This window comes from Leiobunum rupestre, chromosome 6 (assembly GCF_980474605.1).
Source record: "Leiobunum rupestre chromosome 6, qqLeiRupe1.1.hap1, whole genome shotgun sequence".
NCBI lineage: Eukaryota > Metazoa > Arthropoda > Arachnida > Opiliones > Sclerosomatidae > Leiobunum > Leiobunum rupestre.
In genome coordinates, this window is record NC_143389.1 from 22,522,293 (window position 1) to 22,536,317 (window position 14,025).

Genomic DNA, 14,025 nt, shown 5'->3' on the forward strand with positions numbered 1-14,025 from the left:
CTTTATTGCATTTTCTTTGCCTTGGAACTTGACATTCTATTCGTAGCCATAGCTCATCAGCCAATTATCTCTAGATTCTTGGTGATCTTCTTCCCTAATTTATAAAAATATTTTTTTATTTTGATTTATGTCTAATGTCAAAAACAACTTAATAATTGGGCAAAATTTGTTACGATATTTTAATTGTGGAGATTTCTTAGTTTCAACGGAATATGTGTTATACACAATATGCGAAACACAGTGAGGGGGAGGAGTTTGTACAAGCGTTACTAATTTTCACACGGAACCAAATTATCAGCTATTTTAGGTAGACTAGCAATTTTATTATTGATTTTCTCATTTAGTTGAGATAATGATTCTTGAACTAAAACAAGATTGGTTTTTTCTTTTGAAGGATATTTTATAATTTGAAGGTTTATGGGGCTATTGCGTATTTTTACGTTATTTTGAGGGTGAGCTTTCCGAAAAATCGGAACTATGTTTTGCAGAAAACATTTTACAATTTGTTATACAGAAAGCTATATAGGATGTAAATGATATTCGAAATGTAAAATTCTACTTTGGATAAAACAAATATTTTCTTCAATAGCATAAGTATAACCGTACCTTCAATTGAAAAATTGGTTTTAATTTCTTCAATTCTATTTGCCCTTTTTACTAAAATTTGAGAGACATTTTTGTTTTAATAATTGGGCTTAATTTCCGTATGCTTCAATTCGCACTCACGAACTGATCTTTATCATGGCAATAAATATAACAAGTTCACCTTTTCATTTTAAGAGCCATATTTTAGAGTGTATGTACTTAACTTCTGTACCCTACATATTTTGAGAAAGAACTTTTTTTCTTTAAAGGGAATATAACCTCAAATGTGCTCTTTACGGAAGATCTTAAGAAACCACTAAGCAGCGTCGGAAATGTGAAATCCATTGGAGAAAGCGGGCCATATTGGAACCATTAGGGACAACAGAAATATAAAAGGCGATATTCCTTTTAAATAAAATGACGGTCTTATTTTCTCTAATTGTTATGATTTGTTACGTTTCATTCGTAATGACTATTGCCAGGTGAGAACTTTGACCTTCCACAGCTGTGGTTCATAATGAAATAAATTTCATCTAGCAGAGCCCAATTGATATCAGCCTTTTAATGTTGACTTTTTTCTCCACAAATTTAATGAATGATAGTCGACTCTAGTCAAATGTTTATCTTAACTGGTTTGGATTTCTTACTACTTAGTTAGATTAAAGGGATGAAGGAACTACTTACTCTTCATCGCTTTCATCGTTTTCTTCGAGTCCTCGAGCGATGCTTTCACCAATAAATTCCATCAGATCAACTCCCTCCTCGCTTCGAAGGCTTTGGACAAATCTCCGAGGAATTCGTTGAAGCTTTGCCATTTTTGTCATTTGTTTCATCAGTCTTATTTTTGCAGCTTTAAACTTTGCCGCACTGAAATGCTCTCGATGAACAGCCATAAACTAGAAAATATGAAACACAATAAAATATATTCTTTTATTGTTATTAAATACAGAGTTTAAATTTAAATATGAAAAGGTTTAATATATTTTATTAATGCAATTCCTATAGTTATATGCGTTTAGAGGCTATGAAAGAATAACTGATTTTGTAAGATTGTAAATTAATTTGCTCTTAATTTTTAAGTTATTAGTGACATTGCCGATAAAATAGCAATTGGTCTTTCTTTAAAGGAACTTGGATTTCTTATTTGAATGTTTCTTTAACGACACTGTATCTTACTTTTACAAGTCTAAGGTCCCAGTGTAGAGACGTTTTTAAGAATCGCAAAATAGCGATTCCTCGCTAAATTAACAGAAAATCGGTGTTCAGAGACATCTCGATAGCAAAAATAACAGGAAAGCGTTCTGTATATTTAATGTATTATTAAAATATTAAAATATTAATGTATTATTGTAAATATTCTGTATATTTATGTTTAAACCGGTGGCCATTGAAACCCTTGGCTCCTTCGGCCGCGAGGGTTTGGCGCTGATCCACGCCAAAGGCCGTAGGATTCGTTCCGTCACTGGTGAACCGCGCTCCGTTTTATACTTGATCCAGCGCATCGCGGTCGCCGTTCAACGCGGTAATGCCGCTTCGGTGTTGCACACCTTCCCGCCGGGTGCTTCCCTGGAAGACTATTTGGTCCACCTCTAGTTTTTTTTTCCTTTTTTTGTAAATATCAATTAAACAAGAAATAAAACCTTAGTAAACGCTTATTACCTACTTTAATAAGATAGATAATGCAACACGATAGGTCCGAATCTTTTAAATTATTAAAATTTGAGTTTCTAGCTCATTATCGCTTTCCGAAAAATGTTTTTGTCAAATTATTTTCAGAGCCAAAGCCTAACCACAATCACGATTTACGAAACACTAAGATAAGCCAGCCACTCTTAGCAATTTTACAGGCAAGAATAAATTATACTAGGGAATCGTATTATTATTATTATTGGTATGGAACCTATTCGTAATTTCGTCAGAAAACGCGAAATTTTGTTCTTATGGTGGTTACTAAACATTTCCAACTTACCGCCACTTGTGCCATCAATGAACTTTCATGTCCCTGGCCATGGAACTCGGCAAAATGTGATTTTTAATGTTACCAAAATGTTAACGCCGTTGTTGCGAATGCAAAAAAACGTATACCGATACCGCAAATAAAATTGATCTCTTCTCGTGTAAATACTCCAATATTATGAATATAAAACAACTATAAATTTAAACTTTGATGTAATTTTATTTTTGTAGAACTGCAATATTGTAGTGTACTGCCTTGTAGGTGCTACTCGCACTGTTGTTGTCCACTCTAAATAAAGATTTCATTTCATTTCATTATTATTATTATTATTATTATTATTATTATTATTATTATTAATAATATTATTATTATTACTTTTAAAATAATGGATTTAACTATAAAAATTCTAAAACCTAATAATAAAATTAGAGTAAGAAAATTATTAATTAGAAGAGCCAGGCTTTCATAGTCAAAATGCACGTGATAGCTTTTTGCGTCAAAAATCGAGCTCTCCCATTGGTCCGTGGCTTTGGTTAAAAATTAGTAAAAATAACAGCGTCGCCGATTAACAGGAATCGCTAAAACGTCTCTGCACCGCGATTTCGTTTGCGAGGATCGCCAAATAAACAGCTCGCTAAATTGCGATCGTGTTATAATGAACAGGAATCGCAAAACGTCTCTGCACCAGCCCCTAAGAGCGCGTGAAATTGTCGCGAGTAATTTGTGATTTTCTAGTTCGCGTGCAATTCACGTGTGCTACGATTATACTAATACAGCTCTGTCTCGTGACGTACGAGAAACGTTTTATCTTCATAGTTTTTGTTTAATTTATATTATAGAAACATCTATTATCAACAAAGTAACACAGTATAATGTTTATGTTAGTGTATATACGTTGCATTTTATCAAAAACCTGCATTAATTCTTTTGTATCGAATTGACTACGAAAAGTTCATTAATCTGCAACATAAATATCCCAAATTAATTTTCAAATTTATTTATTTAAAGGTGTATTTGGGTATTTTTCTTATATATCAAAACCACTTAATTTCATCGAGATAAAGTGATAATAATAACTAGTTCATCTTAAAAATGATAGTTTCCCGATCGTTTGGCAATCAAATGCTGTCGAATTCATTACAGCCTTCACACAGTGCTATTGATACCTTGCTTTGTTTTAATGAACAACAGCCACACTTCTGATTAAAAGGTGCTGCCTCTTTAATTTGTGAAATTGGAATAAAAATAATAGTTATGTTTATTGTTAATTATTTAAATTGGAAATGTTAATTTAGCCATTTATACGTTCGTAATTCAATTTTCATATTTATAACAGGTACTTGAACTATATTTTTGCCTGCTTTTAATTTTTTTTATTCTATTTCTGATTATTCTGTTATTTTTCCGTCTCTTATTTTCGTAAATATTTCCAGTTACAGTTTTTTTTGTAGTGTTGCTGTTCCACAAGCCCACTATTCTTGCACCATCTTTAAAATTAGGGTAGTCCTTATTTTATTTATTTCTTAAATATTGAAGTCTGGCCCTCTAAATTAATTGCAATGTATATAAACAAAGTTCTTGAGAAATTTGGGTTAAATTGAGTAAAATTTAGAGGTAGCTCAATGAGCTTGAAAATTCCATATATTTTAGCATTAGAAGAAAAAATGATTTTTTATTCTTATAAATATTTTTCGAAAAAGTTAGGGGTTGTGGCTACTTTATGTAAAACTGAAAAATTCCAAGTAGTTTAATAAATAACAAGATTAACTAGTTTCAATCTGCCTTGTGTAATTTAGTATTATGCCTCTTTATCCTATATCACTACATATTTAAAGCCAGTCTATTGGACCCATTATCATACGTAAAAAAAGCAGTTTGAAATAAGTGATATATTTTATTACTTGGAAAGTATTAGTTTTAGAGAAAGTAGCCTTAACCCATAGCTTTCTCGCCAAATATTAATAAGAATAAAAAATAATTTTTTCTTCTAATGCTAAAATATATGGAATTTTCAAGCTCAATGAGCTACCTCTAAATTTTGCTCAATTTAACCCAAATTTCTCAAAAACTTTGTTTATATATATTGCAATTAATTCAGAAGGCCAGACCGAGGGGCTGATCACTCCACGTAATCGGTGTACAGAGCCGTACCTTTGACTGTACTAATGGGATTACGCGTAATCTTTGAAGTCCCTGCCTTTGGCAGTGCTAATCTAAGCGTAATCCGGTGTACAGACTTTCTAAGAGTGGTTAGCCCCTCGGGCCAGACTTCAATATTTAAGAAATAAATAAAATAAGGACCACCCTATTATTTATAGTTCAAATAAATTATTTGCTTTGTTCATTTTAGTAATGGAATGGTTTGGTTCTAGCGTGCGTTTGCGAAATTGGATATACATGGACGTATAATTTATCGTCGGGTGACGTCGAGAAAAGCGTGGGAACATTTGCACATTTCAACTATTATAGTTTACTAATCGATGCAGTGGCGGGAGAAAATGAAATTCTAATAGAGTGAGAAATTCCTCTTTCCGTTCCTACCATAACATTTTTGCATGTCCCGAAGTTGATAACTGAAAAATTGCCTTTTCGAAGCTGTAGTGTAAACTAACCTCTCCTATGTCACGGATTTAAAAAGTTAAATATCATTTTTAAACGCTTTATATTAATGTAAAAAATAAGTAAATTAAATAACTTTATTCTTAAATTTTGGGTAGAAAAAATTGCAATTGTGTATTCTTGTTCTTTGTCAACTATACGGAATGTAAAGTATCAAGTAATGAATTTTCATATTCACAATTCTTATCGTCGTCGGAAACAGAATGCGGAGGATACTTCAATTGTGGAAAAATTAAGGAACCCTACGTTTAAGCGCAATTAAAAGCTTTTCTGAAAGCGCAGTTCCGTAAAACAACGGTCGTTACTACTAATTCACCGATTGAAAGTAAGCTATATGTCAATTACGTTGTATTAAAAATTGTTGAACCCGATAGACCTTTTTTCCTCGTAGCTTACCCTAAGGAGGTTGAAGGCGGCAAATATAAGGAGAGGGTTGTACACGTTAGGTCTAAAAAATCCTAAGTTTCCCAGATGAAGTGGAGGCAGTGCAACGAATTTTATCCCAAAGGGTCGACCGACATTGTACGTCACAGCGTCGACTCTTAATGGAGACCAGTTTCTATCGAGAAAAATGAATATGGCGAGTGTAGCGCAAACTGTCGGTACTAGTCTCATTTCCGACGCTGCATCTGCTTCAATTTCTCAGCATCTGGGAGTGAAAATAAATAATTCTATTATTGAATAAATAATTTTTCAAGACCTGATTTTTAACAATATGAAAAAAATTAGATTTCTATTAACTTGCAATGCAGATGGTTTTGCCTCTTTGTGTAGAGGTCAAACTAGAGTTGGTAGATTTTTATAAAAAGTTAACCCGAAAAAAGAATAGAACCCATGCGCTAGCAATCTTTCAAAAATTATTCTTTTTATAGTCAAACCAGATTCTAAGATCTATAAACTATATATAAAGGCACTTCGGCAATCATTCGGACCAATTTTAACACAAAAATAATGCAGGCCCAAAAATAATTGTTATCCATAAGCAAGACATAAAAGAGTAAATAAAACTACTAAAGCGATGAAAATTTTACATTTTCTTTGAGGGACTCGAAAGAATCTGTTCGATGATCGTGGGCTTTATCTATCTTTAAGCAGAATTTAGATATTTAACTATAATTGCGTGAGTTCATGATTTTGGGTCTAATTTTGTAAACGAGCCATTTAATACAGTTGAATAACGATATGACATTGATTGTTTGGATATTCCTTTTAAAATATTGTATTGTTTTGAAATCTAATCTATTCACGTTGGCAACCAAAGACATTTAGAAAATATTGAACTAATTTAATGAAAACCGCCTACTAACATACAGGGCCTTTTCAAGCCCTTCGAAGGCCCTGGGCACCTAGACCTTCTTAGATATACTATATGTAGAGTCATTCAAGCGATTGTTCTCAAGCAAATTTTAGCATTTGGACAGGCTAACAAGCAAAAAATACTACACTTGTGTAGACTGAATCTCTCAAAAAGAAGGATACACGACAGCATAGCAGAAAATGAGTTTGGACAATTCATTATAACAGTGGGGATTATCCAATAGGCTCATTAGGCGCGCGCCTAGGGTCACGTGGTCTTTGGGTGCCTCAAAAATTCAAAAGCAATAAAAAGGCCAAGAACCACTTTAAATTAAAGTGCCTTATGATGCTAAATTAGGCCTAGGGCCTCAAAGGAACATAATACGCAACTAACGGTTTAAGGGAATACTTGAGTATTTAAGATTAGCTGGCATTGTATTGTTTGCTGTCATTATCTGGATAGAAATGCATTTTCTCTTCATATATCTGGCTGTACCAGAAACCCGGAATAGCATATCCATTACGTCTTAACTGTTAGAGTTCCAACTTTTGGATCTCTATTGATTCGTTTTATAATAGATTGAATATTTTATTAATATTTAAATTTCTTTAAAAGTGAAATGATTTTAGACCTCTCAATATAATCGGGTCATTAAATATGATGGCGTTATATAAAACTATATTATTCTTCTCTTTATAAGCGATTTCAATTCGGATCGGTGTTTATTTACCTCATGTAAAGTGTAGCCGATGCCAGCGACGTATTTTGCATTACTCTTCAAAGGGCTAGTAAGATAGGTCAATCGCTAGGAAAAACAATACCCGATTCAACTTTGTACGATCGGATGACCAGACGTTGGTAATTGGACTATTTTAGTCGTTTATACCCAATTTCATTTATAACTCTACAAACATTTCTGAGATTAAGGGCAATTGGATAAAAATCTTATTTTTGATTACGCCAATTGGTATGGGGTTTTAAAACCAATTCGCTGATCCTTACAATTCAAGTTCACACTATGGGCATATTTAAATTTAAGGCTGGTTTTCACTAGGACAGAAACGGGACGACGGTGACGGCGGACGCAAAAATATTGTATAGGCCTTACGGGAATTTTTTGCGTCGAAGCTAACCATCGTGGCTAGTGAAAACTAGCCCTTAGTAATAATTATCTCTAAATATTCCATTTCAGATATAGAAATACTCATGATTTGTTAATTTTTCGTTTTCTTCGAAGGTCTAAGGTTGAAATACGATCTGTATTGCGAAACCGGACTTTTTGTTTAATAACAAAGCGTTAGCGAAGCTATTTACTATATAACGGTTACCTAAGTAACTGTAGGGTTTGGTTTATTCATTTTAAAAAACTGTTTTGTATTTCATTAACTGGGTGATTGAAATAATGTTTCTTTACGAAAAGTTATTTGACTTTATGGTAAAGTTATTCTTAGGTTGTCAAAGCTTAGTGCACTAATGATGTTGAGAGACCGGGTGATTGTGAAATTGTTCGACAGAATGATTGAAATTTTGTTCCATTATATACAGGTGAATGATATATTGTTCCTAATGGACCGGTGACTTGGGTGTAATGGATTTTCCATTGTGGTAAAGTTGTTCTTTGGTTAATAATGCTTAGTGCACTAATGATGTTAAAGGATAGGATGGTTGTGGTATCGTTTGTTGGTTGAGCCAGCGGTACTATTATTAAAAAAATAGTCTGAGCTCGTTATAGTGCACTTATTCAGTTAATAAACCGAGTAAAGTCGCTTGATGACTTAGGGCTAAGGTGGTGCCTTGGGTATTAGCCTAGCTGATTATTATTTATTCAGTATTTGAAATATTGACAGGGTGGTTAAGTTACGTTGTATTTTTCTACACGGTAAAAACTTACATGTTGGAACGCGTGTTAACGGGTGATTTTTCAATGAAGCTTATAAGTTAGAATTCGCGAGTTAATAGCCTTAGTATCTCAAAAATTATTTTCATAGTTCCCAAATTCATTTGACCGAATAAAATATTGCGTATTGTACCCGAAATAATTAATTATTTTCCAAAAAGGAGTCTAGCAAAGATGGAATTTGACTTACCAAATCCTTCAACGATGAACATGAAGAAGATAGTTTCACAGCACTCGAAGACAAAACCTTTTCGGCTTGAAGCACATCCTTTAACTCCGTTAAATTTCGCACCACCTTAATATATTTTCGAGACCATTCGAAACTACAGATTGGTTCGTCCGCTACTACGAACTTTCATAAAATGAACATTAACTTTCAAGTTCAAGCAGCTTTTATCAAGTACTTTGCCTAAATTCCAATGTTAGATATTAGAAATAAATTATACGAATAACCAGGTACTCCAATTACGCGTTATTTTCGAAAAATATATAAATTAATCATAACTGCAGTGACGGTTCGGCGGTTGAAAAAATTCCGACGCCGATACATTTAAAATGAGGACCAAAAGTATTATCCAATTCTGATCGCTGACGACCAAGAAATGCTTTGCTAGTAGCGTAATAATATACAGTTAGCCCACCCTATTTTTTATGGTGTTTCGACCTCAATAGAAGCGTAATTTCTGTTTCAACCAGATATTCATCACTTCGGCACCCAAAATAATAATGATAAGTTTCTAACGAAGCGTAAACTCAATTAAGTTCGAGAAAATAACGGCCGCAATTTTCCTTTTTTTAAGTGTATCTGATCTGGCAAAAACGCTTTCCGCGTGCAGCCTGTATATTTATACACTTTAAAGACGCGCTCGGGAAAATAATTAGAAAAAGGAACGCGACTGCTTCCCATCTCTTCGTCGGCGAGAAAGTTCTATTGCCATTCGACACAAACAGGAACCTGTTCTACTCATACATTAGCCTTAATATTCTTTTCACCTTTCTTAACCTTTGTACTGGTTAAGACTTTTTATTAATTTTTCTTTAATGAACTGATCGAGAGTTTGATAATGGATCTATAAATAGAAACATTCTTAGAAACGTTTTGGTTTACAAAAATTTCAATTCCATGTTCTGAATTTAACGCATTGATTATGCAGATTGTAAAAGCCTTCTTACTAAGCGATGTAACACTAAAATTTAAACCAAAACCTTCTGATAATTATGAGAGCTAAACAAAATTATGCTTTTAATTAAGTAGCAACATAAGTGTTTATTACAAAATATTTTGGTAAGAAAGAAGTATACCCATTGGCCTTAAAAGTGAAATCAGCTCCTTGGCAGTTTGAAAATGCACCCAACCGAGGAGCATACACCGAATCACGGCTCAAACGTTAACGCTTGAAATACTCTGACAGAGGATGTAAAGATATTGCCGAGTAGAGGTATTAATCAGTTAATGACTTGGTGTGCGTCTCTTCTTTCCAAGAACTTATATAATTTAAGAGCCTAGATGCAAAAAACGTATTATTTTATCATTATATTGATCGTCAATGAAAATATTTATCACGGTTTTTTTTCAAAGGACTTGCATGGGAAACGTAGTGGACTGTTTAAAACGTTTATGTTTTAATTGACTAATATTAGCATTTAAAAAAAGTATTTTATTCAACATTATGTACAAATATTTATAACGCGAAAAGGCAAGTTGGATAATATTCTTGTAGCATATGTTTGTGTTAATTCTATTCATTCATTAACTTATTATTTTTATTGGTCAGAATCTTCTCAACTACGTCTCCAAAAAAAATTAATTGTAAAAATTGGCGATTTTTATTTTTACCGAAATTAATTTAATGCTCAAGATTTTTTTATCATTAAGGAGGTTTCAAAACTGAGAGACAGTCATGCAGATTGTAATAAATAGTTATTGGGGTGCTAAAGGCATTCAATAATTAAGTCACTGTAAATAACCAGAATAAAACCAACACAATGTACCTATTGGTACGAGTTATTTGTAAGTTTTTTAATTTCTTCAAATTTGTTTACGGTTTAGCTATTTTATCCCTTTTAATTATAGACTAATCTACTTATTCACGTATTTTATCATCCTTTGCACAGTCCATAGGTGGTTTCTTCTAATTTAACTTTTCGTATATACTATTCTCCACCACATGCCGCCTTTTCGGCTTTCCGTTGCTATGCAACGCGTTTCGAAAATTTTTAATGTTTAGTCTTAGTTTCTCTTTTCGATATAACAGTCGCCAGTCAGATTTCCCGCACGGCACTGATGAGTTCCAAATAGAACGAAACCTGTCTACCGTAAGAATGTTTGGCTATTTCATTTTATTTCGTTTTATGTAGTTTTTTACTCGAAGATCTATTTGATCCGAGATTCGCGTCTTTTTGTTAGCTCGATGACCTATTGGTACGAGTTAGTTGTAAGTTTTTTAATTTCTTAAAATTTGTTTAAGGTTTAGCTATTTTATCCCTTTTAATTATGAACTAATCTACTTATTCGCGTATTTTATCATAACAATGTTCGCCCAGTTCGGGGCTCCTCCTCTCTTTTGTACTTTACCTTTTAGGGTTATTTTTTAAAGTACCGCTCCGATTCTCAAATGATTAAAGAGTCCTGAAAAGACCTATCATGCGATGAAAGAGATATTTTTCGTTTATCGAATTATGGAAATTTGACCTTGTTCTTATTTTTTTTTGGTGGGGAATATTTTTTGTTCTTTTTCAATTTTGATTTGTTAGGGTATGACTAGGAATATTTGCCAAATCAAATGTCAGGATATGATAAAATAACCCGTAAGACCATTTTCTTGGAAAACTTAAAAAAAAAGTTTGTAGCGTCCAACGTAAACTTCAAATAATTTGCTTATGGATTGTATTGTAAAGAGTGATTAACTACGCGAATAGTTAGAATAGCCCATAATGAAAAGGAACATAAAAGCTTAACCCTAAACAATTTGAAGAAATTAAAAAACATACAAATAAGTCTTCGAGCAAACATTAAGACCCGTATCACAGACCAAATAGATCTTCGAGTAAAAACCTAAATAAAACTAAGTAAAATAACCAGAAATTTTGACGTTTGAACAGTTTCGATCTATTTGGGACTCATCAGTATCGTGCGGGATTTGTAGATAATTGTTTATTTTGATTTAGTTAGGGTGTTAATACTTCGATACGGCTCGGGATAGTCGGGGATTTAAAAGTACTTTTTAGGTTTTAGAAACGTATTGCTAACCGCATTCAACTGTTAGGTTGTTAATTATTTTACCTTATATTAAAATGATTATTGTCCCGGTATCCAGTGCGGACATAAGTCCGTCACTGGATACCGGGACAATAGCAATGCAATAAAAGGCGGAAAATAAATATTAATCAGAATCAAGGCAACGAGAGGAGCGATTGATTCCAAAGAGGTTAGTGCAAAAACGCGGCTTGGCGATATTACGGAAAAATGGAAGCGTGTCTTGACTAAAGAGGTAGAATTCTCGAAGACAACCGAACAGTAAATTGAAACGAGGGGTCCCCCAGCCACGTGTCGCCCGAACCGGTATGCCTCTCCCTTTCAATATCAGATTATTAGAAAAGTAGAGAAAAGGTTGGCGAGAGGGTTTATAAGCCGAGTGAAGGCTGGTGGTGTGCCCCAGCATTATAAGTAATGCGTGATGGGAAGGAGGATCACCTCGTTATAAACGAAATGAATCTAAATTTTTTTAACTGATAAAGATCAATTTCCCCCCTACGAATGGACGACGTTATAAACTCCATGTCTCGACCGAAATACATCACCCACATCGACCTTAAATCAGACTATTGGCAGATTCCCTCGCAACCTTACTGTCACGACAAAGCGAAATATAGCACCCGAAAGTTTTGATAATCGACTTTTCCAATGCGCCTAGCACTTTTCCGCGAATTATCAACATGTTTATTAAGAACAGGAAAGAAGGTGTTTTTGCGTAATTAAATAATTATATTATAGATACGGACAGTTTTGTAGACCATCTTAGGCTAGTGGACAAATAATTATTTAAGTATCGGATCATAGGTTGATTGCGAAGGCCTCAAAGGCCCGATTTTGCATAAGCAAGACGATTATTTTTCGGACTAAGGTAGACCCGGACAAAATGAAATCCAAGAAAACCCTAGGCTCAATCAAGCAAAGATGTATGTAATGTACATATTTGTTTCTGATGAAAAAGAAAATTCATTCTCAATTTCGCTAAAATAGCGAAGCCCTTAATGGGGCTTCTCCATAAAGACCGCGCATGGTCGTGGAGGTGGGATAACTTCCAGGAATTAAACATTCTATAAAATGAAATAAATGATTAGGAAAATAACTTGATTAATTGTCCAACTTGAATATACAGAACTGCATTAATAATCCACTTCTGTTTTAATCAAATATATTTGTTGAAAGTTTAATTTCTTACATTGCAATTGAATAAAATATAACACAATTTGATTTGGAAATTTTAAATCTGCCCAATTTTTGATATAATCAAATTCGAGTAACCATTTTTATTAGGGGATAATTAAGTAATCCATAATTATTACTACTAAATCACAGATGTTCAAATGGACGATTTTTTTTAATTGTGTGATCTTGATCTAGAGTATGTTGATTTTGAATTTGAAAATGATAAATTTTTAAATCGGAAAATATGCAATATATACTACTATTACCGTTTTATAGTATAAGACTGACTAGAAAAATGTGGGCGCCGTTAGAAAGAGCCACAAAAATATTTTTGTAGAAAACCAAAAAAAAAAACAAAAACGTAGCATTTGGTTTCCTTAATACTTGCGTGTCACTATTATTTTAAAACGTTTTATAGGCCGTTACTTACCAACAAAAATTATAATTTTCCCAATTTTCAGAAAAAGTTTCCGATTTTCCAGTTTTTCAAACTATATATGTGATTTTAAATAACTCTATATTTTATATTTTTTAAAGTTATATAAAAAGATAAACAAAAACCAGATAACGCAAATGTATATTATCTTTTTCTTTATGTAACTTTCCGCTTGTCTCTCTGGTTTAAAAAAAAAACGTGTTATAGCTCGTTAAACAAAATAAAAGCTTAATTTTTCTACTGTTTCCACAGTTGTCTGAAAATTTGTTTAAATTATATACGATAGTTATTTGACTTTTTGGAAATATTTAACGTTAAGGAGTAAAAAACAACTATAAAATTTATAAATTCAATAAACGGTTTTGGAAACGATAACTAGAATATTCTTACTATAACAAAATGTATCCAGAAAACTAAATAACTAAAGCGTAAAAACTAGAATGGGGTATATCTGTACGCGATACAAAAGAAGAATTGGATAATTCTCCATTTGTATGGATTATCGCTTTGTGGAAGGAGTAATAAGCTTACTAGTTTATTGAAAAGAGCGTGAATATAGGGATTTCAAGAACGCAAAATACGTCTAGGAGAAACGTATCGTGTCTATTTAAGGTTACTGTTAAGCCTATCTACTTCTAGTTTAAACTAGACCTATGATTTAAGCTTGAGAAATGTTTACACATATTTGGCACTCTTTAATTTCAAATGACGAAGTGAATGAACAGGTGGTTTCCGCATTCAATATTGAAGGCTTAGAATATAGAAGAATACAAGACTGTCGTTTATTTTCCATCTAGTTTAA